Source organism: Felis catus, chromosome E3 (genome assembly GCF_018350175.1).
Source record: "Felis catus isolate Fca126 chromosome E3, F.catus_Fca126_mat1.0, whole genome shotgun sequence".
NCBI lineage: Eukaryota > Metazoa > Chordata > Mammalia > Carnivora > Felidae > Felis > Felis catus.
In genome coordinates, this window is record NC_058383.1 from 24,092,218 (window position 1) to 24,120,023 (window position 27,806).

Consider the following 27,806-nt stretch of genomic DNA (forward strand, 5'->3'; position numbering starts at 1 on the left):
TGTACAGAAGGTTTAGAAAGCTATCTGCCCAAACCTATGTTCATAAGTGAAATAGAATTAAAATAGTTTTCTTGATTTATGCTTATCCAGTGTTGGTATCAAGTTTATATAATTGTTAATATCAAGGTGATATGATCTCATAATATGATATCAATTTTGCAGTTCTTACATTTTCAGGAAGCACTTATAAAAAACAGAGATTTCTTGAAAGTAGTTAAACTCATCTGGGCCTTTTTTTGGAGAGTCAGATGGGATGAGTTCTGATTAACATTTTCTTTCTTTTTTAAAAAAAAAATTTTTTTAACATTTTTATTTATTTTTGAGACAGGGAGAGACAGAGCATGAACAGGGGAGGGTCAGAGAGAGGGAGACACAGAATCCGAAACAGGCTCCAGGCTCTGAGCCGTCAGCACAGAGCCCGACGCGGGACTCGAACTCATGGACTGTGAGATCATGACCTGAGCCGAAGTCGGCCGCTTAACCGACTGAGCCACCCAGGCGCCCCTTAAATTTTTTAATGTTAATTTATTTTTGAAGGAGAGAGAGAGTGTGAATAGGGAAGGGGCAGAGAGAGAGGGAGACACAGAATCCGAAGCAGGCTCCAGGTTCTGAGCTGTCTGCACAGAACCCGACATGGGGCTCCAACTCATGAGCCATAGATCATGACCTGAGCATGACCTGAGACCATGAGTCTGATGCTTAACCAACTGAGCCACCCAGGTGCCCCTGATTAACATTTTTATTAAAAAATAGTTATTAATCAGCTTAAGTTTTCTATTTTTTCTTGGGCCTATCTATTTACTTATGTCTATACATAATTGAAAATTATATGAGACAAATTAAATTTGGTTCCAATCTCACATTAACCAGAATGGCTGATAGGTGGCACACTCAAGAAGAAATGTGCCACAAACCAAGATGGTGTGGAAATAAGGGGCAGATATTTATTGGGAGACAATTCTTCATGGGTCTCTTGCATTTCTGCATGACTTGCAAACAGAAGCACTAACTGCCCTTTTGCTTTGGACTATTTTTGCAAGGATGAATATAGAGCAAACAGCCTTGAAGAGAGATCATATTTGCCTCTGGACCAGAGGAAACATTTACTTAATGTTTAGTATACTAAGAATGTTTCCTTCCAGAGCAAAGGTAGGGCCCTTTAGAAAAGATTTGGATTCCATAAGCCCAAAGTTCCTCTTCTGTCACACAACCCACTGAATGTACAGGCATTACATGGCTCTTTTTATGTTGCCTTATACAAATTAAGGATTGGGGTGCCTCGGTGGCTCAGTCAGTTAAACATCTGACTTTGGCTCAGATCATCATCTGGTAGTCTGTGAGTTCAAGCCCCGTGTTGGGTTCTGTGCTCACAGCTTGGAGCCGGGAGCCTGCTTGGGATTCTGTGTCTCCCTCTCTCTGTCCCCTCCCCTGCTCACACTCTGTGTCTCTCTCTCAAAAATAAACTTAAAAAAATAAATTAAAATTAGGGATTAAAGAATTGGCACAAATATAATCTCTGACTACTGCTATTGCTATAATAAATTCCTGTCTTTGACCTAGGATTCCAGAGTCTTCTGCCAGTATTCATGAAACTGTGGTAAGCCAACTTGATAGCTTTCAAGTAGGGTAACATCTCAGTTCTTTACAACAGGTCACTCACTGTAATCTTAATCTTAAATCTACACATTTTCTTCTTTGGGGGTTCAATTTGTGTATACACATGGACACACACAAAGACACAAATGGAGAGGGAGAAGTCCCTCTGTGTGTCTAATAGTAATTAGTATCTAATTGCAGACAGCAATCTAAGAAAGACGTAATGGTCACTTACTGGAACTGAATCTCATAGCAGGTTTATTTGAGTATTTTGTTTTATCACTATTAGCAATGGTCAGGAATATTTGTTCCAGTGTTATCTGACAGAATAGTCTTCTAGATTGAATAGTGCTTTAGCTTCTTCCAAAATCCTAAACACCTTTAATAGAAAAAAATGATGTATTACCATTGTAATATCCCCAGATGACCCTTTCCTTCACCCAATCGTTCCCCAACTCCTGCCAGGTTTATGCTTAGTGACAAAAAGACACAGAAGGGGGAAGATAGAAAGTAGAAGGAAAGATAGTTGAAAAATAGAGAGAAGGAAGTTTTCCATCCTTATTCTCTTGATACGATAGAATGATAGAATTAATTAGGGTTAGAAGTCTCAAACTACAGGGGCCTTTGAAAAGTAACAAAGTTTCTTCTCCTGTGCCAGTGTCAGGCTCCCATTCCACATGCTTAATCCCAATGCCTCCTTCTAAGAGTCCTCTCTTACACACAGTGCTAGAAGAATATGATTTCTACAATCACCTTTTCCCAGCAGATTTCCTTTTTTGGAATGTGGTAGCCAATAATCCCTTGATTCTCCTGGTGTATGTCGTTACCTAAGAAAGGTAAGATTTCACAGGTGAGTAACAGAAAGGGCCCGTAAAGTGAAAACTAAAGAGAGGAGAGAAACATAGCATTACAATGGGTGGTAACCCAAGCAGGAAATTCATAGTGAAATCCATTAATACAAATGATTCAAATTTTTATCCCACTAGATATACATATGTAATACAAATGACTCTGTGTCCCTGGAAGCTAGATTCCTATAGGAATCAAGGCTTAGATGTAGAATCGGCTCTTCTTATCATTACTCCCAGAGGCCTTCCTGTGGAATTCATACTTTCCATCATCACAGTCCCATGCCCTGCTGCATTAAAGGCTTGTTTTCTGGGGTAGGAGAAACACTTAGAACTTTCACTAAGACTCATATGATTACCACCAATAATACTCAGCCGCTCACACCAGTGTACCAGCATATAAACAAGTTATTACATCAGAGTGAGCAGGGCTAGGGTTGCTGTTATACAATGAAAGCAGAAAGAGGTATTTCTGAAATGTGGGGGTTTCACTGGGGCACCTCTTGGTTTGCTTATTTTTCCACTGATAATAGTGAATATGCACTTTGCAACAACCATGGCCTGACACTAAAGGGCTCAAGAAGGGTATGGCTCAACTTAACAATGAAGCAAGGTAGACCATTTGAAGTGTTGGTCAAGAGTGACTAAAATTTAGAATGTAAATGTGTAAATATTTCCTTATATTAAAATCCCTCTGTTGAAATAGCTGCAGTAGGGTCTGTGCCCCCATGCAGATTGTGACTAACAGAAACAGGCACAGATTACAATGAAAGGACAGAAAAGGAAGGGATGGATGTGCAAGCTGAATGAGAGTTTGGATGGTAGTTCCCAGTAGCACTCCTATGGTAGAGGAAATCATATGACCAAAAACCCAGAAGCAAAAAAGTAATATGGTTCATCTACGGAACTTCCAGCAGGTACGTAGTGCATACTATACAGTATACAAAGGAGTGGGAGAAATGGGATTGGAGCAATATCTAGGTACCAGGACAGATAGCCATATAAAGCACTCTGGACATGAGCCTAAGGCAATGGGAAGTTGCCAAAGTCTTTTAATTAGAACAGTGACATAATCATATCTGAGGTACAGATGAATCATTGTGGCACTTGTGGATAAATAAAAGATCCTGTCAAGAAAGTCTGCTAAGCTGGGAAAAAGCTAGTAGATACTAGAAGGTTTATGCTATACAAGAAGTCAGCAACAGAGATCAAAAAGTACATTTAGAAAACCATTAAAACCAGACCAAGGAGCATGTTGTACATTAAATCTCTGGAACCTGTTCATCTTAAATATTCTCATCACATACACAAAATGGTTATTTTGTGAGGTGACAAATATGTTAACTAACCTTACTGTGGTAATCATTTTCTAATATATATATGCGTGTTTCAACAGTCACATTGTACATCTTAAACTTACACAACATTATATGTCAATTATTCCTCAACAAAGCTGGGGAAAAACAGACCAAACATCTAAGAAAATAACTGGGGGAACTTTGGTGCCTGGAATCTAGTACAAATATTTGAGGACACAAGCACAGTCATTTAGTAATGAGAATATAATTTGAAATGGCACTTAACACATGTTGAGCCAATGCGTATTATTGAGCCTAAATCCATTATCAGCATATGGATAATTCTGACTTAGTAAATGGAAGGAAGCTGGTACAGAAGCATGGAGTCATGGAAGGATGGAACATCCTGATTATCCTATCAGTGCATTTATTACTTTTGCCTTCTACTAACACACAACTGCATTCTAAACATAGAATTTGGCTCCATGTCTAGGTATTATAGACCATTTACTTCCATCACCTCCAGCATAGAATGTCTAATAAGATCTGCTAGGTAGACACCAACCTGAAAGCACTGTGTTTCATTCTCCTTCCCTGGGGCTGTACTATAATCAGATCCTTTCTCAGCGCCTGTGGTTGTCCTAGTTCTGAATCAATATGGCTGAACCTTAGAGTTTTTTCTACTGATTTATGAGAGAACTTAAAATCTGTTTCTTTCTTTTTTTTAATGTTTTTTTAAATGTTTATTTATTTTTGAGAGACAGATAGAGACAGAGTACAAGCGGGGGAAGGGCAGACAGCGAGGGAGACATAGAGTCCAATGCAGGCTCCAGGCTCTGGGCTGTCAGCACAGAGCCCGGTGTGGGGCTCAAACTCACCAGCCGTGAGATCATGACTTGAGCTGAAGTCGGATGCCCAACCAACTGAGCCACCCAGTGCCCCGTAAAACTCTGTTTCAATCAGAGAAAGAGGATTTTTTTCCCCATGCGTGGTTCCTTGTTAGTGAAAATGTATCTGCTCACCACTCTTTGCAGAACTAGAATGGATGCCTGAGAAGTCAAAATTTCCCATGAATCTGAGGCCTTCTGTGTGTAGTTTTTTCCTTATCATAGTGCAAGAGTTAATTAAGAGCACAGAAATTACTCAGATCTGGATTTATAATCTCACTCTATTGTATACTGGTAGCTTGATCTTGGGAAAATTGGTTTCTTCATTTATAAAATAGGGTTAGTAATATCAAATCATTATAATCCTAGAAACTGGAAGTACATCTGCTAGAAAACTATGTATTTAGAAAACTCAAAATAAAACAATCTCACCTAAAGTGGCAGAGGATCACTGCTGCTTTTGAAGTTACAGTCGAAAATGATGGCGGCCAGTATTTTATAAGATCCAGAGTCATACTTAACATACTTCTCAAACTCCATTTCTGAAGCAAACCCTCGAACTGTAAAGAGGATAAATTGTTCAGGATAATGGAAATATCTGATAATTCCTCCTGAGGGGATAAAAGCTTATCCCAATATTTTAAATTTAAAAACACGGTTTTTCAAATACTGGTATCACAACTACTTAATAGATACTGGAGTTTCAAAATAATTTTAGGTATTTTATATACCTTACTCCAATTTTAAATAATCATTATAAAATATATATAAATATAAATCATTAATCATAAGGGAAATGCAAATCAAAATCACAGTGAGATACCACTTCACAACCACTGACGTAGTTACAACAAAAAAGACATAAGGTAACAAGTGCTGGTGAGAGTATGGAAAAACTGGAACCTTCATACACTGCTGACCAGAATAGGAAATGGCATAGCAACTTTAGATAACAGTTTGGTAGCCCCCCAAAAAGTTAAACATAGTTACCACATGACATATTCATTCCACTCTTAGGTATATAGCCAAAAGAAATGAAAACATATGTCTACATAAAACTTAGAGATGAATGTTCACAGCCTAATAGCCAAAAGGCAGAAACAACCCAAATGTCTATCAACTGATGAAGGATATACCAAGTGAATGCAGCATATCCATACAATGGGCTATAACCTGACAATGGAAAGGAATGAAGTATTGATACAAACCACAACATAGATGAACCTTGAAAACATTATGCTAAATGAAAAAAGCCAGGCACAATAGCCCACAATATCCATTTATATAAAATTTATACATATAAGATTTCTTTATAAACCATTTATATAAAAGGTTTATAATAGGCAAGTCGATAGAGACAGAAAGTAGATTAGTGTTTTCCTAATCCTGGTGGGATAGGCTAAAGGTTACAGGATTTACTTTTGGTGATTACAATGCTCTAATATTGATTGTGGTAATGGATGCACAACTCTGTGGATCCACTAAAAGCCACTGAATTGTATGTTTTAAATGGGTAAATGTATGGTATATGCCTTATATTTCAAAAAGCTGTGTCACAGTTTTCTTTTTTCTGTTTTTTTTTTTTTTTAAGTAGGCTCCATGCCCAATCTGGGGCTTGAATTTACAATCCTGAAATCACGAGTCACATGCTCTACCAATCCTGAGATCAAGAGTCATAGGCTCTACCAACTGAGCCAGCCAGGAGCCCAAAAAAACCTGTCTCAAAACAAGATAAATCAGGAGATGGAGATCACTTCAAATTGCACTTAAAAATACAACTCATATGATGGCTCAAAAGCTGTAGAGAGATAACAGAGGAAGGAGTCATAAAGACAGATCAGTAGAAATTATCTAATCTGAATGAGAGATGGAAAAAATGGGAAAAAATTGAATAGATCCTTAATGACCTATGGGACAATACATCTTTGAGAAATAATTATTGAAAACTCTTCAAATTTCATGAAAGATAGAAACTTACAGATTCACAAGGCTCAGTGAACCCCTAACAGAATAAACCAAAAGAAATCCACACTCGGACATATAGTAATAATAGTTTTGACAAATAAAAACAGAAGATATCTTGAAAGCTGCCAGACAGAAATGATACAGTACCTATAAAAAAACAAGGATTCAAATGCAGATTCTTTTCAAAAACCAAGGAAGTCAGAAAAAAGTGGCAAATACCTTTTAAATGTTGAAAAGACTGTCAATCCAAAATTTTATACCAAATGAAAATAATCTTCAGGAATGAAGATGAATTAAAGACATTCTCAGATGAAGGAAAACAAAGAGAATTCAATGCTAGTAGACATGCTCTAAAAAATTGTTAAAGAAATTTCTTCTGAAAGAAGGAAAATGGTAGAAGAAGGAAAATTGGAATTTCAAGAATAAAGTTACAAGCAAGAACTATGGTAAATATCTGGTTAAATAGTTTTCTCTTAAGTTTTTAAAAATATGTGTGTAAATTATAACACTTCCTGGTATAGTTTTCAACTTACATAGATGTGAAAACTACAAACTGAAGAGAGAAATATAAAGGGACCTATACACTGGTAAACATTTGCCATTACAATAAAGTAGTAAAATATTCTAAATTGACTGAAAAATTATGTATGCATAATTTTAACCCCAAGAGCAACCACTAATATTACATATTAGAAGTCCAATTTTTCATTTTTTCAGAAATAATATCATGCCTAAGAATTCTTCAACTAATTCTTTATGAAGTTACAAAGGTTTTCTCCTATGCTCTCTCCTAAGTGTTTTATCATTTTACTTTTAGATCTGTAATCCATTTTGATGTATTTTCTGTTTAAGAGTGAGGTTTCACTGTTTTAGCTACTGATGTCCAATTGTTCAGCACCATGTGTTGAAAAGATTATCCTTCCACTATTGTAAAAAAATATTTCGGCAGATCTTTGGGTTCTCCACAGGTATAACTTGTTTTATTGCACTTTACAGCTACTGTGTTTCTTACAAATTGAAGGTTTGTGGCAACCCTGAGTCGAGCAAGTCTACTGGCACCATTTTTCCAACAGTATTTACTCATTTCATGTCTATATGTCACATTTTGGTATTTCTTGCAATATTTCAAACTTTTTCATTATTATTTTATTTGTATGGTGATATGTGATCAGTGATTATGACTCACTGAAAGTGAAGATGGTCAGCATTTTTTAGCACTAACAAGTATTTTTTTAAGCATTTATTAATTTTTGAGAGAGAGACAGAGAGTGCGAGAGAGAGACCAAGTGCGTGAGTGAGGAAGGGACAGAGAGGGAGATACAAAAACTGAAGCAGGCTCCAGGCTCTGAGCTGTCAGCACAGAGCCTGATGCAGGGGTCAAATTCATGAATTGTGAGATCATGACCTGAGCCGAAGTCAGATGCTTAACTGACTGAGCTACCTAGGCACTCCGGTAACAACTATTTTTTAATTAAGATATGCAATGCTTTCTTAGACATAATGCTACTGCACACTTAACAGGCTATGGTAGAGTGTAAACTTTTTATATGTCCTTGGAAACCAAAACATTCACCGAACTAGCTTTACTGTGATATTTGCTTTACTTCAGTGGTTTGAAACTGAAACACAATATCTCCCTGTGGTAGGCCTGTATTGCTCATTGATTTATGTGTCTATCCTTCCACCAATACCACATTGTCTTTACAACTACAGTTATACTGCAAGTTTTAAAATCAAGAAGTGTGGGGCGCCTGGATGGCTCAGTTGGTTGAGCATCTGAATCTGGATTTCAGCTTAGGCCATGATCTCATGGTTATGAGATTGAGCCCTGCGTTGGGTTCTGCGTTGGGTGTGGAGCCTGCTTCATATTCCCTCCCCCCACCTCTCCTTTTACACTTCCTCCCACAAAATAAAAGAAAAATAGCAAGTGTGATTCCTCTGATTTTATTCTTTTTTAAAACACCGCTTTATCTCCACTGAAAAGCAATTTAATAAGTTTTACAGAAAATTTTAATTTCTAACCTTACACTGATGTTCAGATTCCTCTTCACATTCTCAGCAATGTCGTTTACCAAATTAATATTAGAAGGCACATAAATCAATTCCCAGTCTCCAGGATTTATGAAGAAAGGAGGCAGAGTATTGATAGGCTGAGAAATAAAATTGTAAGGTCCAACAGCCTTTATATTAATAATTGTAGAGAATACCAAAATCATTGTTGGGAACACCAGTACTGATAAGACTTCCAATATTAAATTAAAGAAATGCCTCCTCTAGAAGAGGAACAAAAAGATGGTATTAATTAATCTGAGAATACACATTTAATGCAAATGGATAGCTCTATGATATTGAACGTCTGCCAATTTCACTCTGAAACAGCCAAGTGCTTCCTAGCCTATCTTGTGCTACCCCATCTTCTCCCCTCCCAACTTTCTAATAGGTCATACTAAACTATTGATTAACCAGTTTTATACATTTAGAAGAACTTTGGAATTGCTTTTTTCAAAAGCATGTACACACATACCCCTCAACTGCAACAAACGGAAATTTATGAACATTTTATATGGATGCCTTCACCCACCTTTAAAGTGAAATTTTTCCAGAGGAGCACTGCAAATTGGTTGAATGTCAACAAGTCCACTCTTCCATAATTCAACTCTGGGGATAGAGGAAAGGTTTTATAATGTTAAGTTACCTAATAATGTGGATATCAAGCAAATAATAGAATTACTTCTTTCTCCTATTTTTCCTTTCAATCAGCCTCAAATACTGATAGCAATTATGATTACATATTTGAATTAAAGAAAGTCATACCGTGTCTATTTTTCTATTAGTTTATTTGCCATCTAATGAACATAATTAGAGTATAATTAAGATGTGGCTCCATTTCCCCAAATGGTTATATGCCTGTGGATATTAGGGCCAAATCCTAATTCTTTCATAGAATGATGCTGAGAATGGTTTCATGATATATATCCAAATAAAATACATACATACACGCAACAAGGAAAATATCCATGAATACACTTAATATAACTATTTGTAATACAGAAAACCTAAAAACCACCCCCAAATCAACAGTGGAATGGAAACTGCAATGTATGTGTACAACAGAATATTGCAAATCAATGATAGGTATTAACTGCAATTATGCACAGTCTAAACATCCCAACATAGTACTTACCAATGAAAAGCAAATTTGGGGTGCCCAGGTGGCTCAGTTGATTAAGTGTATGACTCTAGATTTTGGCTCAGGTCATGATCTCAGGGTCGTGAGATAGAGCCACATGTCGGGCTCTTCACTAGGAATGGAGCCTGCTTAAGATTCTCTCTTCCTCTTTCCCTACCCCTTCCCCCCACCACCTTAAAAAAAAAAAGAAAAGAAAAAAGAAAAAGAAAGAAAAGAGAAAAGCAAGTCGAAGAAGAATATGTTCATTAACTTCCCATTTAGCTCAAGTTCAAAAGGCAAAACTTCAGCACATAGTGATTAAGAATGTATTCACATGAATTATACTGCAACAAGGAAAGGATTAATCCAAATTATCAGAATACCTACAGACTAGGTTTGGAGAGAGGTTTACAAGTGGCTCTAAATTCCTGTAAATGTTATTATTTAATACTATAAAAAATAAGTATTTCTTCATTATAGTTTAAATTTCTTATATAATAGTCTTCTCTATGTATTCATGTAGCAACATTAAGCAAACTTGGAAATAATGTTTTTAACCCACTTTCATTCACATTTAGGAACTGAGAGTCACACCTGCTTCCTAAAACAATACTGAAAATACACACAGAATGTGGGAAATGTAAAGATAGCTCAAAAATATAGAAAGAAAAGCTAATTCATGGTGTCAGCTCTTGGTAGGCTTATTAGAACTGGCAACACTCAGTCAGGAACCAAAAGGATAAATTAGATTTCAACAGACAGAGGAGGGAAAATAAGAAGAAGAAAGGTAGGAGGGCATAAAACTACAAGGTATGTTCAGAGAATGGCTGAATTTTTTTGGCTTTCTGGTGGAAAAAGTCTCATAAATCACTACAATATACAGCGTTTTCCCTCTTGGCTTTTTTTTTCTTCTGGAGAGATTTATAATGCTAGAATATGAATTTTATAAATTGAACAATTATTAAAATAAGGTGCACATAAAGTCCTTGTATGGAATACATATGTAACACTATACCTGAAATTATACATTATGTACAATTTATTTACCTCTGCATGTATATGTAGAATTATACACTTATCATTAGATTTCCTGTATGCTGAAGATATAATCGCCATCTTAAGAACCAGATTGCTCCAGGTGCCTCCTACAGTCCCAGGCTCCCAGTGGGATGGCTCCCATAAACCCACCCTCCCAATCCACTCTGGCACCACCCAGCTCCCATCCAGAAGATTCCCAGTACATTCTGATGCTAGCCAGCTCCATGGCACCAAGCTCCTGACAGGGTCTCAAAAGCCAGGCTCCTGGCTCACTCCAATGCTCACCAGTTCCATGACTGTGGTGGCTCCTGTGGCTCTAGCCTCCCAATTAGTCCCCATAAACCCAGGTTCCAGATAGGCACCTGTGAACTCAGGCTACCAGCTAACCCCAGTACCTGATTGCCCTCCATGGACTTAAATTGCATCCTGGCTCCCACACATTCAGGTTTCTGGCTTACCTCACCACCAGACCAGCCGTGGGGACCCACGTTCCCATCCCACCTCAGGACCATATCAGCCCCCACAGACGCAACCTCCATGTTGCATACTGAGGTTATAGGCAGCCTCCTATAGTCCAGGTTCCCAGAAAACCCTAGGGTCAGGCCAGTACCTATGGCTTCAGTCTCTAGGCTCACTCCTGTGAAACCAGGCTCCTGACCTGTCCCAGTATCAGACCAGTACCCGTGGACCTGTTGCTGGACCCACCATGGTGCTCCAGGGTACTGGATGGCTCCTGTAGACCTGGCTCTAGTAGTACCCACACAGACCCAGGTCCCAAGGTCCATTACCACCACTCAAGTACCACACCTATCCCTATAGACCTAGGCACTAGACTGGCCCCCATGCACCCAAATACCAGGCCTTCACACCTGCTGCTCCAGATACTGGATCAGCCCACCGGCAGTAGCCCATTTGTGGACAGCACCAGACTGCCCGCCCAGAAACTCTGGACTGGCTAACTGGTGAAGGGTTTTTCCTGACAAACCCAGTCTACAAAGACTGGAAGATGTACCTACTTCCTGAAGTGCCAGACACAAGGCCATAAGGATTATGAATAATCTAAGAAATGTGACCACCACCAAAGGAATATAAAACTCCAATGACTAACCCTTAAAAAATGGAGGTCTACAAAGTGTCTGACAAAGAATTCAGAATAACGCTCTTAAAGGACTTTAGCAAACTACAAGCAGCATGGAGTACAATGCTTTTATTTAGTACAACTAAATAAAGTTAGGAAAACACATCAACAAAATGAAAAGTTACAAAAAAAGTAAAAATTGAGATGAGTTAAGTAAGATGGTAGAAGAGTAGGGGGACCCTAAGCTTGCCTTGTCCCTCAAACACAGTTAGATAAATATCAAATCATTCTGAACATTCAAGAAATTGATCTGAGGACTGAGAGCACAAACTGCACATCTACAGATGGAACAATGGCCACCTTTTGGAAGGTAGAAGCTGCAGAGAGTGGATTTGGGGGAGAAAAGAACTGTCGGTGCTGCAGAGGAGAAGGAGACCTGATCATGGAGAGAGGAGTGACACACACACACACACACACACACACACACACAGGGAAGAGAAAGAGGGAGAGAGCGCATGAAAGCACGTGCAGGGAATTACACAAGAAAAACTCATACCCAAAACCAATGACTGCAAATTTTTATAGGCAGTGGAGCACTAAATCTGAAGTTTTAGAAGTCTGTGGCATTGCCAGGGTTGTGCCTGGTCAGCTTAGTGGCATTCTGGTAGGGAAGAAGGGCAGAGACCCAGGAGCAGGTAGCATGGTCTAAGGATCCCCTGGGTTGCATGGGGAGAAACAGTACCCCTTCTTGGAGTACATTTGGGAGTTTGTCATGGCTTCTCCAGGGACAAAAGAAGCTGTGGCACCAAAGTACTGCTCTGTTCACTAGCATAGGAATGAAGACACAGGCTGAGGGCAGCACCTTGGTGCTGGTTTTTTGCTGTGCTTTACCATAAACTGAACTGCTGCACAGTTGCATGTGCATTTTCTGGGACAAACTAGCACTGGCCACAGCACAGCGAGACCCTCCCCCAGAGGAGCAGTGTGGGTATGTGCAACACAGATGCCTGAAATTTGGAGTTTGGAAACCCACTAAGACAAAAGACAGGAGTACTGGGCTGCATGGTAGGCAGACAGCTCAGTCACAGACATAGTGAAGGCAGGGATCTGACAGAAGCCAGGGACACAAAAGGGTGAATGTTTCCTCTTCTGTGAGGGCTTCCTGAAGAGTGGCAGGCACAGGCTCCCTGCTCTGGAGATAAGACAGTGGGGTGATGACACTTCCACCCTCTTTCTCCATCAGCCCTGACCAACTTCAGTGAGCAAAACAATGCCAAAACTGGAGGCCAGGGCCGCTTATACAAAGTCCCACACTCTTGCACCTTGCAGGTGCATCTCCACTAGGGCAAGTCTGTCTGAGAATCAGTGCAGCAGACCCCTCCACCAGAGGACCAGCACAAACCCCTCCCATGCACTAAATCTATTGATCACAGAGTGCTGCAAAGCTTCAGCTCTAGGGGAAATAGGATCCCTCTAGCAGCTTCTCCTGCTGCTTCTTCTTCCTTTTCCTCTTCCTCTTCTTCTTCTTCTTCTTTTAATGATCTATCTTCCTTTATCAAGCAGACAAAAACACACTTAATTAAAACTTGCAACATAGTGGACAAGGTCCAAATACACCCACCTGCTTCTGAAGGCAAGGAAAAACTCTGCAAAGGACAGACCTGTGGGAAGGAGCAGTGAAAACACAACAGTAGAATGCACACTCCAAACACCTCCTGAAGCAGCAGACCCAAGTCAGTATAGGACTTCTTTTTTGTTTTTGTTTTTGGACCTCTTCTTAATATAGCCATTATCCTCAGGAGTAGGAATATAACAGGCTTTCCTAACAATCACACACAAAAAACTGAACTAGACACAATGACAAAATGGAAGAATTCACTCCCAAAAAACAAGTAGCAGCAGCCAGGGATTTCAATACAGATATAGGTAAGATGTGTGAACCAGAATTTAAAACAATTATAAGGATACTAGCTGGGCTTAAGAAAATCACAGAAGACACTACAGAATCCATTACTGTAGAGATACAAGAACTAAAAACCATTCAGGCTGAAACAAAAAAAGCTATTAACTGAGACACAAAGCCAACTGGTGCAATGACAACAAGGATGGACAAAGCAGAGGACTAAACCAGTGATACAGAAGTTATGGAAAATAATGAAGCTGAAAAGAATAGGGAAACAAAGGTATTGGATCATGAAGGTTGACTTAGGGAACTCAGTGATTTATTAAAATGGGATAACATTCATTTCCTAGGAATCCCAGAAGATGAAAAGACAGAAAAGGGGCAGAAGGTTTATGTGAGCAACTTATAGCTGCAAATTTCCCTAATATGGGAAAGGACACAGAAATCATAATCCAAGAAGCACAGGGAACCTGCATTAAATTCAACAAAAGCTGGCCATCGCCAAGACACATCATAGTCAAATTCACAAAACACACAGAAAAGGAAAGAATCATGAAAGCAGCAAGGGAACAAAAAATCCCTAATGTACAAGGAAGACAGATAAGATTCACAGCAGATTTGTCCACAGAAGCTTAGAGAGCCGGAAGGGAGTGGCAGGATATATTCAACATATTGAATGGGAAAAATATGCAGCCAAAAATACTTTATCAAGCAAGGCTGTCATTCAGAATGGAAGGCAAGATAAAAAGTCTCCCAGATAAACAAAAACTAAAGGAGTTCATGACCACTAAACCAGCCTTGCAAAAAATATTAAAGGGGGCTCTCTGAGTGGGGAAGAAAAGACCATAAGCAGCAAAGACTAGACAGGAATAGAGAACACCACCAGAAACACCAACTTTATAGGTAACACAATGGCACTAAACGCATGTCTTTCAGTAATCACTCTGAATGTAAATGAAGTAAATGTTCCAATCAAAAGACACAGGGTATTAGAATGGCTAAAAAAAACAAGACCCATCTTCTATATGCTGCCTACAAGAAACTCATTTTATATCTGAAGATACCTGCAGACTGGAAGTGATGGGATGAAGTACCATCTATCATGATAATGGAGATCAAAAGGAAGTCAGAGTAGCCATACTTCTATCACAAAAACCAGATTTTAAAACAAAGACTGTAACAGGAGATGAAGAAGGGCATTATATCATAATTAAGGGGCCCATGCATCAAGAAGATATAACAACTATAAATATATATGCCCCCAACTTGATAGCACCCAAATATATAAATAAATTAACAATAAACATAAAGAAACTCACTGAAAATAATAATGGGAGATTTTTAATACCACTCACAGCAATGAATAGATCACCTTAAGCAAAAAATTAACAAGGAAACAATGGCTTGGCATGACACACTGTACTGGATGGAGTTCACAGATATATTCAGAACGTTTCTTCTAAAGCAGCAGAATACCATTCTTCTCAAGTACACATGGAACATTCTCCAGAATAGATCACATCCTGGGTCACAAATCAGACCTCAACAAGTACAAAAAGATCAACAACATACCATGCATATTTTCAGATCACGACACTATGAAACTTCAAGCCAACCACAAGAAAAAATTTGGAAAGACCACAAATACATAGAGGTTAGAGAACATCCTACAAAAGAATGAATGGGTTAACCAGGAAATTAGAGAAGAAATTTAAACATACATGGAAGCAAATGATAATGAAAACACAACAATCCAAAACATTTGGGCTGCAGCAAAGGTAGTCCTAAGAGGGAAGGAGCAAGGAAAGTCTCCAAACACACAACCTAAACTTACACCTATAGGAGCTAGGAAAGGAACAGCAAATAAAGCCTAAAGCCAGCAGAATAAGGTAAATAATATACAATATAGCATAAATAAGTGATATAGAAGCAAAAAAAAAACCCACAACAAATAAACAAAAATCCCCAAAAACAGTAGAACAAAATGAAACAAAGAGCTGGTTCTTTGAAAGAATTAACAATATTGATAAACCCCTAGCCAGACTTATCAAAAAGAAAAGAGAAAGGACCCAAATAGATAAAGTCACAAATGAAAGAGGAGAAATCACAACCAACACCACAAACTACTATAAGAGATTACTATGAAAAATTATACACCAACAACTGGGTAATCTGGAAGAAATGGACAAATTCCTAGAAACTCATAAACTACCAAAACTAAAACAGGAAGAAATAGAAAATGTTAACAGACCCATAACCCGCAAAGAAACTGAATCTGTAATCAAAAATCTGCCAACAAACATAAGTGCAGGCAGGGCCAGATGGCTTCCCAGGGGAATTCTACCATATATTTAAGAAGAGTTAATATCTATTCTTCTCAAATTGTTCCAAAAAAATTGAAACAGAAGGAAAACTTCCAAACTCCTATGAGGCCGGTATTACCTTGATTCAAAAACCAGACAAAGACCACACTAAAATGGAGAACTACAGGCCAATATTCCTGATGAAAAGTGATGCAAAAATTCTTAACAAGTTACTAGCAAATTTAAAAAAAAAAATTTTTTTTTCAACGTTTATTTATTTTTGGGACAGAGAGACACAGAGCATGAACGGGGGAGGGGCAGAGAGAGAGGGAGACACAGAATCGGAAGCAGGCTCCAGGCTCTGAGCCATCAGCCCAGAGCCTGACGCGGGGCTCGAACTCCCGGACCGCGAGATCGTGACCTGGCTGAAGTCGGACGCTTAACCGACTGTGCCACCCAGGCGCCCCACAAGTTACTAGCAAATTGAAACTACAGTGTACTAAAAGAATTATTTACTATGATCAAGTGGGATATATTTCTGGGCTGCAGGGCTGGTTCAATATTCACAAATCAATGTGATACACCACATTAATAAAAGAAAGGATAAGAAGCATACGATCTTCTTTTTTTAAGAGCTTATTTGTTAATTTTGATAGAGAAAGCTGGGAAGGGGCCAAGAGAAAGGGAGGGCGAGAGAATCCCAAGCAGGCTCTGCACCCTCAGTGCAGAGCCCAATGTGGGGCTCAGTTTCACAGACCATGAGATCATGACCTGAGCTGAAATCAAGAGTTGGATGCTTAACTGACTGAACCACCCAGGCATCCCATGATCCTCTTACCAGATGCAGAAAAAGCATTTCACAAAACACAGCATCCATTCTTGATAAAAACCCTCAACAAAGTAGGAATACATGGAACATACCTCAACACCATAAAAGCCATATACAAAAGACCCACAGATAATATCATCCTTGCTGAGGAAAAACAGAGCTTTTCCTTTATGGCTAGAACCAAGAAGGGAAGTCCATACTCACCAATCCTAATTAACACAATACCGGAAGTCTTAGTCTCAGCAATCAGACAACAAAAGAAATAAAGGCATCCAAATAGGAAAGAAAGAAGTCAAATTTTTACTATCTGCAGACGACATGATACTCTATGCAGAAAACCCAAAAGTTTCCACCAAATATTACTCAAACTGATATATGAATTCATCAAAGTTCCAGATTATAAAATCAATGTACAGAAATCTGTTGCATTTCTATACAGCAGAAAGTGAATGAAGCAGCAGAAAGTGAAATCAAGGAGTCAATCCCACTTACAACTGCACCAAAAATAGTAAGATTCCTAGGAATAAACTTAACCAAAGAGGTAAAGGATCTGTACTTTAAAAACTTTAGAACACTTATGAAAGAAAATGGAAAGGACACAAAGAAATGGGAAAAAATTCCATGCTCATGGATTGGAGGAACAATGTCAAAATGTCTATACTATCCAAAGCAATCTACACATTTAATGCAACCCCTATCAAAATACCACTAGCATTTTCACAGAGCGAGAACAAACAATCCTAAACTATGTATGGAACCACTAAAGAATCTGAATTAGCAAAGCAATCATGAACAAGAAAAGCAAAACTAGAGGCATCGCGATTCCAGACTTCAAGCTATGCTCCAAAGCTGTAGTCATTAAGATAGTATGGTAGTGTCACAAAAACAGACACACAGATCAATGGAATAGAACAGAAAACCCAGAAATGGACTCACAACTATATGGTCAATTCATCTTCGACAAAGCAGGAAAGAATATCTAGTGGAAAAAACACTCTCTTCAACAAATGGTGTTGGGAAAACTGAATGGTGAAATGCAGAAAAATTAAACTGAACCACTTTCTTATACCATACACAAAAATAAATTCAAAATGGATGAAAGACCTAAATGTGAAACAGAAACTATTAAAATCCTAGAGGAGAACACAGGCAGCAACCTCTTTTGACCTTGGAGGTAGCAACTTCTTACTAGACATGTCTCCAGAGGCAAGGGAACCAAAAACAAAAATGAACTAATGGGACTTCATCAAGATAAAAAAGTTTCTGCCCAGTGAAGGCAACAACCAACAAAACTAAAAGGCATCCTATGGAATGGAGAAGACATTTCCAAATAACACAGCTGATAAGAGTTAGTATCCAAAATCTATAAAGAACTTACCAAACTCAACACCCAAAAAACAAATAACCCAGTTAAGACATGGAAACAAAGAAGACATGAAAGGCCCTTTTCCAAAGAAGACATCCAGATGGCTAACACACAGAAAACAATGCTCACTATCACTTATCATTAGGGAAATAAAAATCAAAACCACAATGAGGCACTACCTCACACCTGTCAGAATTACATTAACAACACAAGAAACAACAGGTGTTACCAAAGATGCAGAGAAAGGGGAACCATCTTGCACTGCTGGTGGGAATGAAAACTGGTGTAGCCACTCTGGAGAAGAGTATGGAGGTTCCTCAAAAAACTAAAAATAGAACTACTCTACAATCAATAATTATTTTAAACATAAATGGACTAAATTCTCCAATCAAAAGACAAAGAATGGCTGTTGACTGGATAAAAAAATGAGACACACCTATGTATTGCCTATAAGAGACTCACTTAAGAAGGACAGACAGAATAAGATATTCCATGTTTCTTTGAAACAAAAAGAAAGCTGATGTGGCTCTACTTATAGTAGAATCAAAACAGACTTTAAGGGTAACTGGCTGGCTCAGTCAGTAGAGCAAGTGACTTGACCTCAGGGTCATGACTTCAAGCCCCACACTGGGTATGGAGCCTATTTAAAAATAAATAATTAGGAGGGGGCCAACATGGTGGAGAAGTAGGGGGATCCGAACTTCCCACATTTCTCAAACAAAGAAGTGTTGAAGCCAAGGGACTTTGAACCCCAAGAGTCTGGGAGGAAAAGAGACTGAGTTGCTGCTAGGGATACACCGGGACAATCTGACGGGCCAGAGGTGTGTGCCTGCTAACTGGGAGAGATTAAAGGAATGGAGGGGAGGGATCCTCTTCTGTGGACAAAGGGAAGAGAAAGAGCAACTTGGGAAGCATAGGACTGTATCTGGACAAGAGGAAAACCTTGGACTGGGATGGGGAAAGATCCAATCTGTAACTGCTGGGCTTTCTCCAGACTGGGGCCGGCTGCCCTGTTCGTGCACCTGAAGAGGAGGGGAGTCAGCCTTCGGCTCGGTGGCTAGGTCAGGGGCGCAGTCTGCAGTAGGAAAAAGGGATCCCCTCCTGGAATGCTGCAGGACAGGACAAAGCCTGTCCAGGGATCACATATCGGGCGGAGTGGAGCTGCGCTTCCCAGTACTGGGCGTGCTGAGCAGGAGTTTGAATCCCACCCAGCAAGCGCCAGGGTGTGGGAGTTAGCAGAGTGAGACAGACCACCTCGTCTGTACCTGTGGCACAGTGAGGATGGCTCTAACGAGGTGATTTGGGGCACTGGGTCTGTGGAAGAGAGACTGGGGAGGAGGGAGTCACCATTTTTATCCCCACCACCTCAGGGATCAGTCGGGGGCCTCAGGGATCAGTCGGTGGGGCCCACAGTGGAGGTGGGACCCACCTACACCAAACCATGCCCCTCTGCGCTGGGTAACTGGGTATCTACTGGGGTAGGAGAGATGCTGAGGAACCAGATGGCCTCCTCCTCCAGACTAGCGCTGCTGCATGGCCTGGATTAATTCTTGGACAATTCTCATTATATAGATATATTTTTCCTTCTTTTTCTTCTTTTTTTTTTTTAATTTTTTTTAACGTTTATTATTTAAAAAAAAATTTTTTTTTCAACGTTTATTTATTTTTGGGACAGAGAGAGACAGAGCATGAACAGGGGAGGGGCAGAGAGAGAGGGAGACACAGAATCTGAAACAGGCTCCAGGCTCTGAGCTGTCAGCACAGAGCCCGACGCGGGGCTCGAACTCACGGACCGTGAGATCATGACCTGAGCCCAAGTCAGACGCTTAACCGACCGAGCCACCCAGGTGCCCCCCTTCTTTTTCTTCTTATCTCTTCCCTCTTCTAGTCTGGTTACTCTGGTTGTTGGTTTGTTTAAACAGATATATTTAATCCATTCTCTTGACACATGTTCTACACCTCCTTCTTTCCTTTCACTCTCTCTGGAATAATTAAGCTGTATAGTTTCTCTGTCTGTGAAACTTTATCTTCTTTTCTTTCCCCCCCTGCCTCCTTCTCTCTCTCCCTCTCTCCCTTCCTCTCTCTCTCTCTGTCTCTCTCTCTCTCTGGATTAGGCCATTTAGTCTCTCTTCTTGGTCAATGTTTACTTTTTCTTTTCCCCCAGCCCCTGTCCTTTCTCCCTTAGTATGTGCTCTTCCATCAGGACCGTCTCCACCCTGATATTTACTTCTGGCTGGTGTTTGTGGTTTTTTTCTTTTTTTCTTATTTTTAAATTTGTGTGTTTGTGTGTTTTTGTTTTCTGTTTGTTTGTTTGTTTGTTTGTTTTCCTTTCCAGGGCTACTTCAAGGAACAAATCAAAGCACACCTGGTGGAGGGTCCAAAAAATCACTGCCAGTAGGGAAATAAAATAACCAAAGTCACAACAGAGAGCAAGTAACACTCTCCAAAAAACACTGCTTGAAGGGCCAGACCCTGGACAGTGTATGACCGCCCCCCTTTAATACAGCAGTGCTTACAAGTGCAGAGCACATAACAAGCTTTTAAAATGCATAAGGGACAGAAAACTAGCCAAAATGACAAAACGGAAGAATTCTCCACAAAAGAAATTCCAGGAAGAAGTGACAGCTAAAGAACTGACCAAAAGAGATATAAGGAATATAACTGAACAATAATTTAGAATAATAGTCATAAGATTAATCACTAGGCTTGAGAAAAGCACAGAAGACAGCAGAGAATCTATTGCTGCAGAGATCTAGGAACTAAAAAATAGTCATGATGAATTAAAAAATGCTATAAATGAGGTGCAAAATAAAATGGAGGTGGTCACAGCGTGGACTGAAGAGGCAGTGGGGAGAAGAGGTGGATTAGAAAATAAAATTATGGAAAAAGAGGAAGCTGAGAAAAAGAGAGTGAAAAAAATTCTGGATCATGAGGGGAGAAATAGAGAATGAAGGGATTCAATGAAACAGAACAATATCTGTATCATAGGAGTTCCAGAAGAAGAAGGAGAGAGAGAAAGGGGCTGAAGATGTACTTGAACAAATCATAGCTGAGAACTTCCCCTATCTGGGGAAGGAAACAGACACTGAAATCCAAGAGGCACAGGGGCGCCTGGGTGGCTCAGTCCATTAAACATCCAACTTCAGCTCAGGCCATGATCTCACAGTTTGTGAGTTCGAGCCCCGTGTTGGGCTCTGGGCTGACAGCTCAGAGCCTGGAGCTTGCTTTGGATTCTGTGTCTCCCCTTCTCTCTCTGCCCCTCCCATGTTCATGCTGTCTCTTTCTGTTTCTCAATAATAAATGAACGTTAAAAAAAAAAGAAAAGACCTCCAAGAGGCACAGAGAACTTCCTTCAGACACAACTTGAATCGATCTGCATACATATCATAGTCAAACTGGCAAAATACAAGGATAAAGAGAGATTTCTGAAAGCAGCTAGGGATAAATGGGCCTTAACATACAAAGGTAGACACATAAGGGTAGTAGCAGACTTATCTACTGAAACTTGGCAGACCAGAAAGGAATGGCAGGAAATCTTCAATGTGATGAACAGGAAAAATATTCAGCCAAGATTCCTTTATCCAGCAAGTCTGTCATTCAGAATAGATGGAGAGATAAAGGTTTTCCTAAACAAAAACTGAAGAAATTCATCACCACTTAACCAGCCCTACAAGAGATCCTACAGGGGATTCTGTGAGTGAAATGTTGCAAGGACCACAAAGTACCAGAGACCTCACTACAAGCATGAAACCTACAGAGATCACAACGACTCTAAACCCATATCTTTCAATAACACTGAATGTAAACGGACTAAATGTGCCAATCAAAAGACATAGGGTAACAGAATGGATAAAAAACAAGACCCATCTATTTGCTGTCTATGAGAGACTTATTTTAGACCTGAGGACACCTTCAGATTGAAAGTGAGGGGATGGCAAACTATCCATCATGCTATTGGAAGTCAAAAGAAAGCTGGAGTAGCCACACTTATATCAGACAAACTAGACTTTAAATTAAAGGCTGTAACCTCTACTACAAAGCTGTCATCATCAAGACAGCATGGTATTGGCACAAAAACAGACACACAGACCAATGGAATAGAATAGAAACCCCAGAACTAGACCCACAAAAGTATGGCCAACTCATCTTTGACAAAGCAGGAAAGAATATCCAATGTCTCTTTGACAAATGGTGCTGGGAGAACTGGACAGCCACATGCAGAAGAATGAAACTAGACCACTTTCTTACACCATTCACAAAAATAAACTCAAAATGGATAAAGGACCAGAATGTGAGACAGGAAACCATCAAAACACTAGAGGAGAAAGCAGGAAAAGACCTCTCTGACCTCAGCTGCAGCAATTTCTTACTTGACACATCCCCAAAGGCAAGGGAATTAAAAGCAAAAATGAACTACTGGGACCTCATGAAGATAAAAAGCTTCTGCACAGCAAAGGAAACAATCAACAAAACTAAAAGGCAACCAATGGAATGGGAAAGGATATTTGCAAATGACATACTGGACAAAGGGCTAGTATCCAAAATCTATAAAGAACTCACCAAACTCCACACCCAAAAAACAAATAATCCAGTGAAGAAATGGGCAGAAAACATGAATAGACACTTCTCTAAAGAAGACCTCCAGATGGCCAACAGGCACATGAAAAGATGCTCAACGTCGCTCCTCATCAGGGAAATACAAATCAAAACCACACTCAGATACCACCTCACGCCAGTCAGAGTAGCCAAAATGAACAAATCAGGAGATTATAGATGCTGGAGAGGATGTGGAGCAACAGGAACACTCTTGCACTGTTGGTGGGAATGCAAACTGGTACAGCCACTCTGGAAAATAGTGTGGAGGTTCCTAAAAATAGATCTACCCTATGACCCAGAAATAGCACTGCTAGGAATTTACCCAAGGGATACAGGACTACTGATGCATAGGGGCACTTGTACCCCAATGTTTATAGCAGCACTCTCAACAATAGCCAAATTATGGAAAGAGCCTAAATGTCCATCAACTGATGAATGGATAAAGAAATTGTGGTTTATATACACATGGAGTACTACATGGCAATGAGAAAGAATGAAATATGGCCCTTTGTAGCAACGTGGATAGAACTGGAGAGTGTGATGCTAAGTGAAATAAGCCATACAGAGACAGACAGATACCATATGTTTTCACTCTTATGTGGATCCTGAGAACCTTCACAGAAACCCATGGGGGAGGGGAAGGAAAAAAAAAAAGAGGTTAGAGTGGGAGAGAGCCAAAGCATAAGAGACTCTTAAAAACTGAGAACAAACTGAGGGTTGATGGGGGGGTGGGAGGGAGGGAAGGATAGGGGGTGGACATTGAAGAGGGCATCTTTTGGGATGAGCACTGGGTGTTGTATGGAAATCAATTTGACAATAAATTTCATATATTAAAAAAATAAATTAAAGGCTGTAACAAGAGATGAAGAAGGGCATTATATAATAATTATGAGGTCTATCCATCAGGAAGAGCTAGCAATTATAAATGTCTATGCACCAAATTCAGCAGCACCCAAATATATAAAACAATTAATCACAAGCATAAGAAATCTTACTGGTAAGAATGTGGTAATTCAGGGGACTTTAATACTCCACTTACAACAAGGGGCAGATCATCTAGACAGAAAATCATAAAGAAACAATGGTCCTGAATGATACACTAGACCAGATGGACTTGACAGATATATTTAAAACTTTCCACCCTAAAGCAGCAGAATATACTTTCCTCTTGAGTGCACAAGGAACATTCTCCAAGATAGATCACATACTGGTTCATAAAACAGCCCTCAACAAATATAAAAGAATTAAGATCATACAATGCACACTTTCAGATCACAATGCCATGAAACTTGAAATCAACCATAGGAAAAAGTTTGGAAAACCTCCAAATGCATGGAGGTTAAAGCACACCCTACTAAAGAAGGAATGGGTCAACCAGGCAATTAGAGAAGAAATTTTAAAATATTTGGAAACAAATGAAAATGAAAACACAACAATCCAAACACTTTGGGATGGAGCAAAGAGAGTACTAACAGGAAAATACATTGCAATCCAGGCCTATCTCAGAACAAGAAAAATCCCAAATACAAAATCTAACAGTACACCTAAAGGAACTAGAAGCCGAAGAGCAAGGAAACCCCAAACCCAGCAGAAGAGAAATAACAAAGATCACAGCAGAAATAAACAATATAGAATCCAACCCCTCCCGCAAAAACCCAACAGAACAGATCAATGAAACTAAGAGTTGGTTTTTTGAAAAAAAATAAAAAATATTGATAAACCTCTAGCCAGGATTCTCAAAAAGAAAACAGAGGACGCAAATAGATAAAATCATGAATGAAAATGGCTTTATTACAACCAATCACTCAGAAACACAAGCAATTATCAGGGAATATTAGGAAAAATTATATGCCAACAAACTGGACAACCTGGAAGAAATGGACAAATTCCTAAACACCCACACACTACCAAAACTCAAAAGGAAGAAACAGAAAATTTGAACAGACCCATTAACTAGTGAAGAAATTGAATCTGTTATCAAAAATCTTCCAACGAGTCAGAGTCCTGGACCAGATGGCTTCCCTGGGGAATTCTACCAGACATTTAAAGCAGAGTTAATACCTATCCTTCTCAAGCTTTTCCAAAAAATAGAAAGGGAAGGCAAACTTCTGGACTCATTCTATGAAGTCAGCATTACTTTGATTCCTAAACCAGACAGAGACCCAGCAAAAAAAGAGAACTACAGGCCCATATCCCTGATGAATATGGATGCAAAAATCTCAATAAGACACTAGCAAATCAAATTCAACAGCATATAAAAAGAATTATTCACCATGAACAAGTGGGATTCATTCCTGGGCTGCATGGCTCGTTCAACATTTGCAATTCAGTCAATGTGATACATCACATCAATAATAGAAAAGAACCATATGATCTGTCAATCGATGCAGAAAAAACATTTGACAAAATTCAGCATCCTTTCTTAATAAAAACCCTCGAGAAAGTCGGGCTAGAAGGAACATACTTAAAGATCATAAAAGCCATTTATGAAAAGCCCATGGCTAACATCATCCTCAGTGGGGAAAAACTGAGAGCTTTTTCCCTGAGATCAGGAACACGACAGGGATGTCCACTCTCACCGCTGTTGTTTGACATAGTGTTGGAAGTGCTAGCATCAGCAATCCGACAACAAAAGGAAATCAAAGGCATCAAAATTGGCAAAGATGATGTCAAGCTTTCACTTTTTGCAGATGACATGATATTATACCTGGAAAATCCGATAGACTCCACTGAAAGTCTACTAGAACTGATACATGAATTCAGCAAAGTCGCAGATTACAAAATCCATGTACAGAAATTGGTTGCATTCTTATACACTAATAATGAAGCAACAGAAAGACAAATAAAGAAACTGATCCCATTCACACTTGCACCAAGAAGCATAAAATACCTAGGAATAAACCTAACTAACCTATGTGTTGAAAACTATAGAAAGCTTATGAAAGAAACTGAAGGAGACACAAAGAAATGAAAAAACATTCATGCTCATGGATTGGAAGAATAAATATTGTTCAAATGTCAAGGGTACCCAAAGCAATCTACACATTCAATGCATTCCCAATCAAAATTGCACCAGCATTCTTCCCAAAGTTAGAACAAGCAATCTTAAAATTTGTATGGAACCACAAGAGACCCCGAATAGCCAAAGTAATAATTAAGAAGTCCAAAGTTGGAGGCATCACAATCCCAGACTTTAGCCCCTACTACAAAGCTGTAATCATCAAGACAGTTTGGTATTGGCACAAAAACAGACACATAGACCAGCGAAATAGAGAACCCAGAACTGGGCACACGAATGTATGGCTAACTCATCTTTGACAAAGCAGGAAAGAATATCCAATGGAAGAAAGTCTCTTTAACAAATGGTGCTGGGAGGGAAGCTTGGGTGGCTCAGTCAGTTAAGCGTCCGACTTAGGCTCAGGTCATGATCTCACGTTTCATAAGTTCAAGCCCCGCATCAGGCTCTGTTCTGACAGTGCAGAGCCTTGCACCTGCTTTGGATTCTGTGTCTCCCTCTCTCTCTCTGCCACTCCCCTGCTCATGCTCTGTCTCTCTCCCTCAAAAATAAATAAATATTAAAAAAATAAAAAAAATGGTGCTGGGAGAACTGGACAGCAACATGAAGAAGAATGAAACTAGACCACTTTCTTACACCACATACAAAAATAAACTCAAAATGGATGAAAGACCTGAAAGGAGACAGGAAACCATCAAAACCCTAGAGGAGAAAGCAGGCAACAATCTCTTTGACCTCAGCCACAGCAGTTTCTTACTTGACACATCTTCAAAGGCAAGGAAATTAAGAGCCAAAATGAACTATTGGACCTCATGAAGATAAAAAGCTTCTGCACTGCAAAGGAAACAATCAACAAAACTAAAAGGCAACCGATGGAATGGGAAAAGATATCTACAAATGACATATTGGATAAAGGGCTAGTATCCAAAATCTACAAAGAACTCACCATACCCCACACCTGAAAAACAAATAATCCAGTGAAGAAATGGGCAGAAGACATAAATAGACACTTTTCCAAAGAAGACATCCAAATGGCCAATAGACACATGAAGCAATGCTCAATGTTACTCCTCAGCAGGGAAATACAAATCAAAGCCACACTGAGATACCACCTCACACAGGTCAGAAAGACTAACGTGAACAAATCAGGCAACTATAGATGCTGGAGAGGATGTGGAGAAATGGGAACTATCTTGCACTGTTGTTGGGAATGCAAACTGGTGCAGCCGCTCTGGAAAACAGTTTGGAGGTTCTTCAAAAAATTAAAAACATAACTACCTTATGACCTAGCAATAGCACTGCTAGGAATTTACCCAAGGAATATATGAGTGCTGATGCATAGGGGCACATGTACCCCAATGTTTATAGAAGCACTTTCAACAATAGCCAAATTATGGAAAGACTCCAAATGTCCATCAACTGATGAATGGATAAAGAAGATGCGGTTTATATATACAATGGAATACTACTTGGCAATGAGAAAGAAGGAAATCATGCCATTTGTAGCAATGTGGATGGAACTGGAGGGCATTATGCTAAGTGAAATAAGTCATACAAAGACAGATACCATATGTTTTCACTCATATGTGGATCTTGAGAAACTTAGCTGAAGACCATGGGGGAAGGTAAGGGGGAAAAATAAGTTACAAACAGGGAGGAAGGGAAACAAACCATAAGAGTCTCTTAAATATAGAGAACAAACTGAGAGTTAAGGGGGGTAGTGGAGAGGGGAATGAGGATGATGGGCATTGAGGAGGGCACTTGTTGGGATGAGTACTGGGTGTTGTATGAAAGCCAATTTGACAACAAATTATATTAAATAAATAAAAATAAAAAATAAATACACAATTAATTAATTTTTAAAACCATGCAAAAAAAAAGACTTTGAAATGAAAATATAATAAAATACAGAAG

General features: G+C 39.3%; 1 protein-coding gene across 16 annotated transcripts in view; it reads right to left on the minus strand.

The window, feature by feature from the left end:
* Positions 1-1,837: 1,837 nt before the first annotated feature.
* LOC101087463 (phospholipid-transporting ATPase ABCA3-like) overlaps positions 1,838-27,806 on the minus strand; it is a 224,156-nt gene continuing 198,187 nt past the window's right edge. For all 16 annotated transcript variants that reach the window (XM_045047758.1, XM_045047743.1, XM_045047746.1 and 13 more), the window contains 4 exons: positions 9,176-9,252; positions 5,062-5,189; positions 2,350-2,423; positions 1,838-1,975 (listed from right to left, as the gene is read on the minus strand). The gene's annotated coding sequence lies outside the window, so the exon portion shown is untranslated. The remainder of the gene's footprint in view (positions 1,976-2,349; positions 2,424-5,061; positions 5,190-9,175; positions 9,253-27,806) is intronic.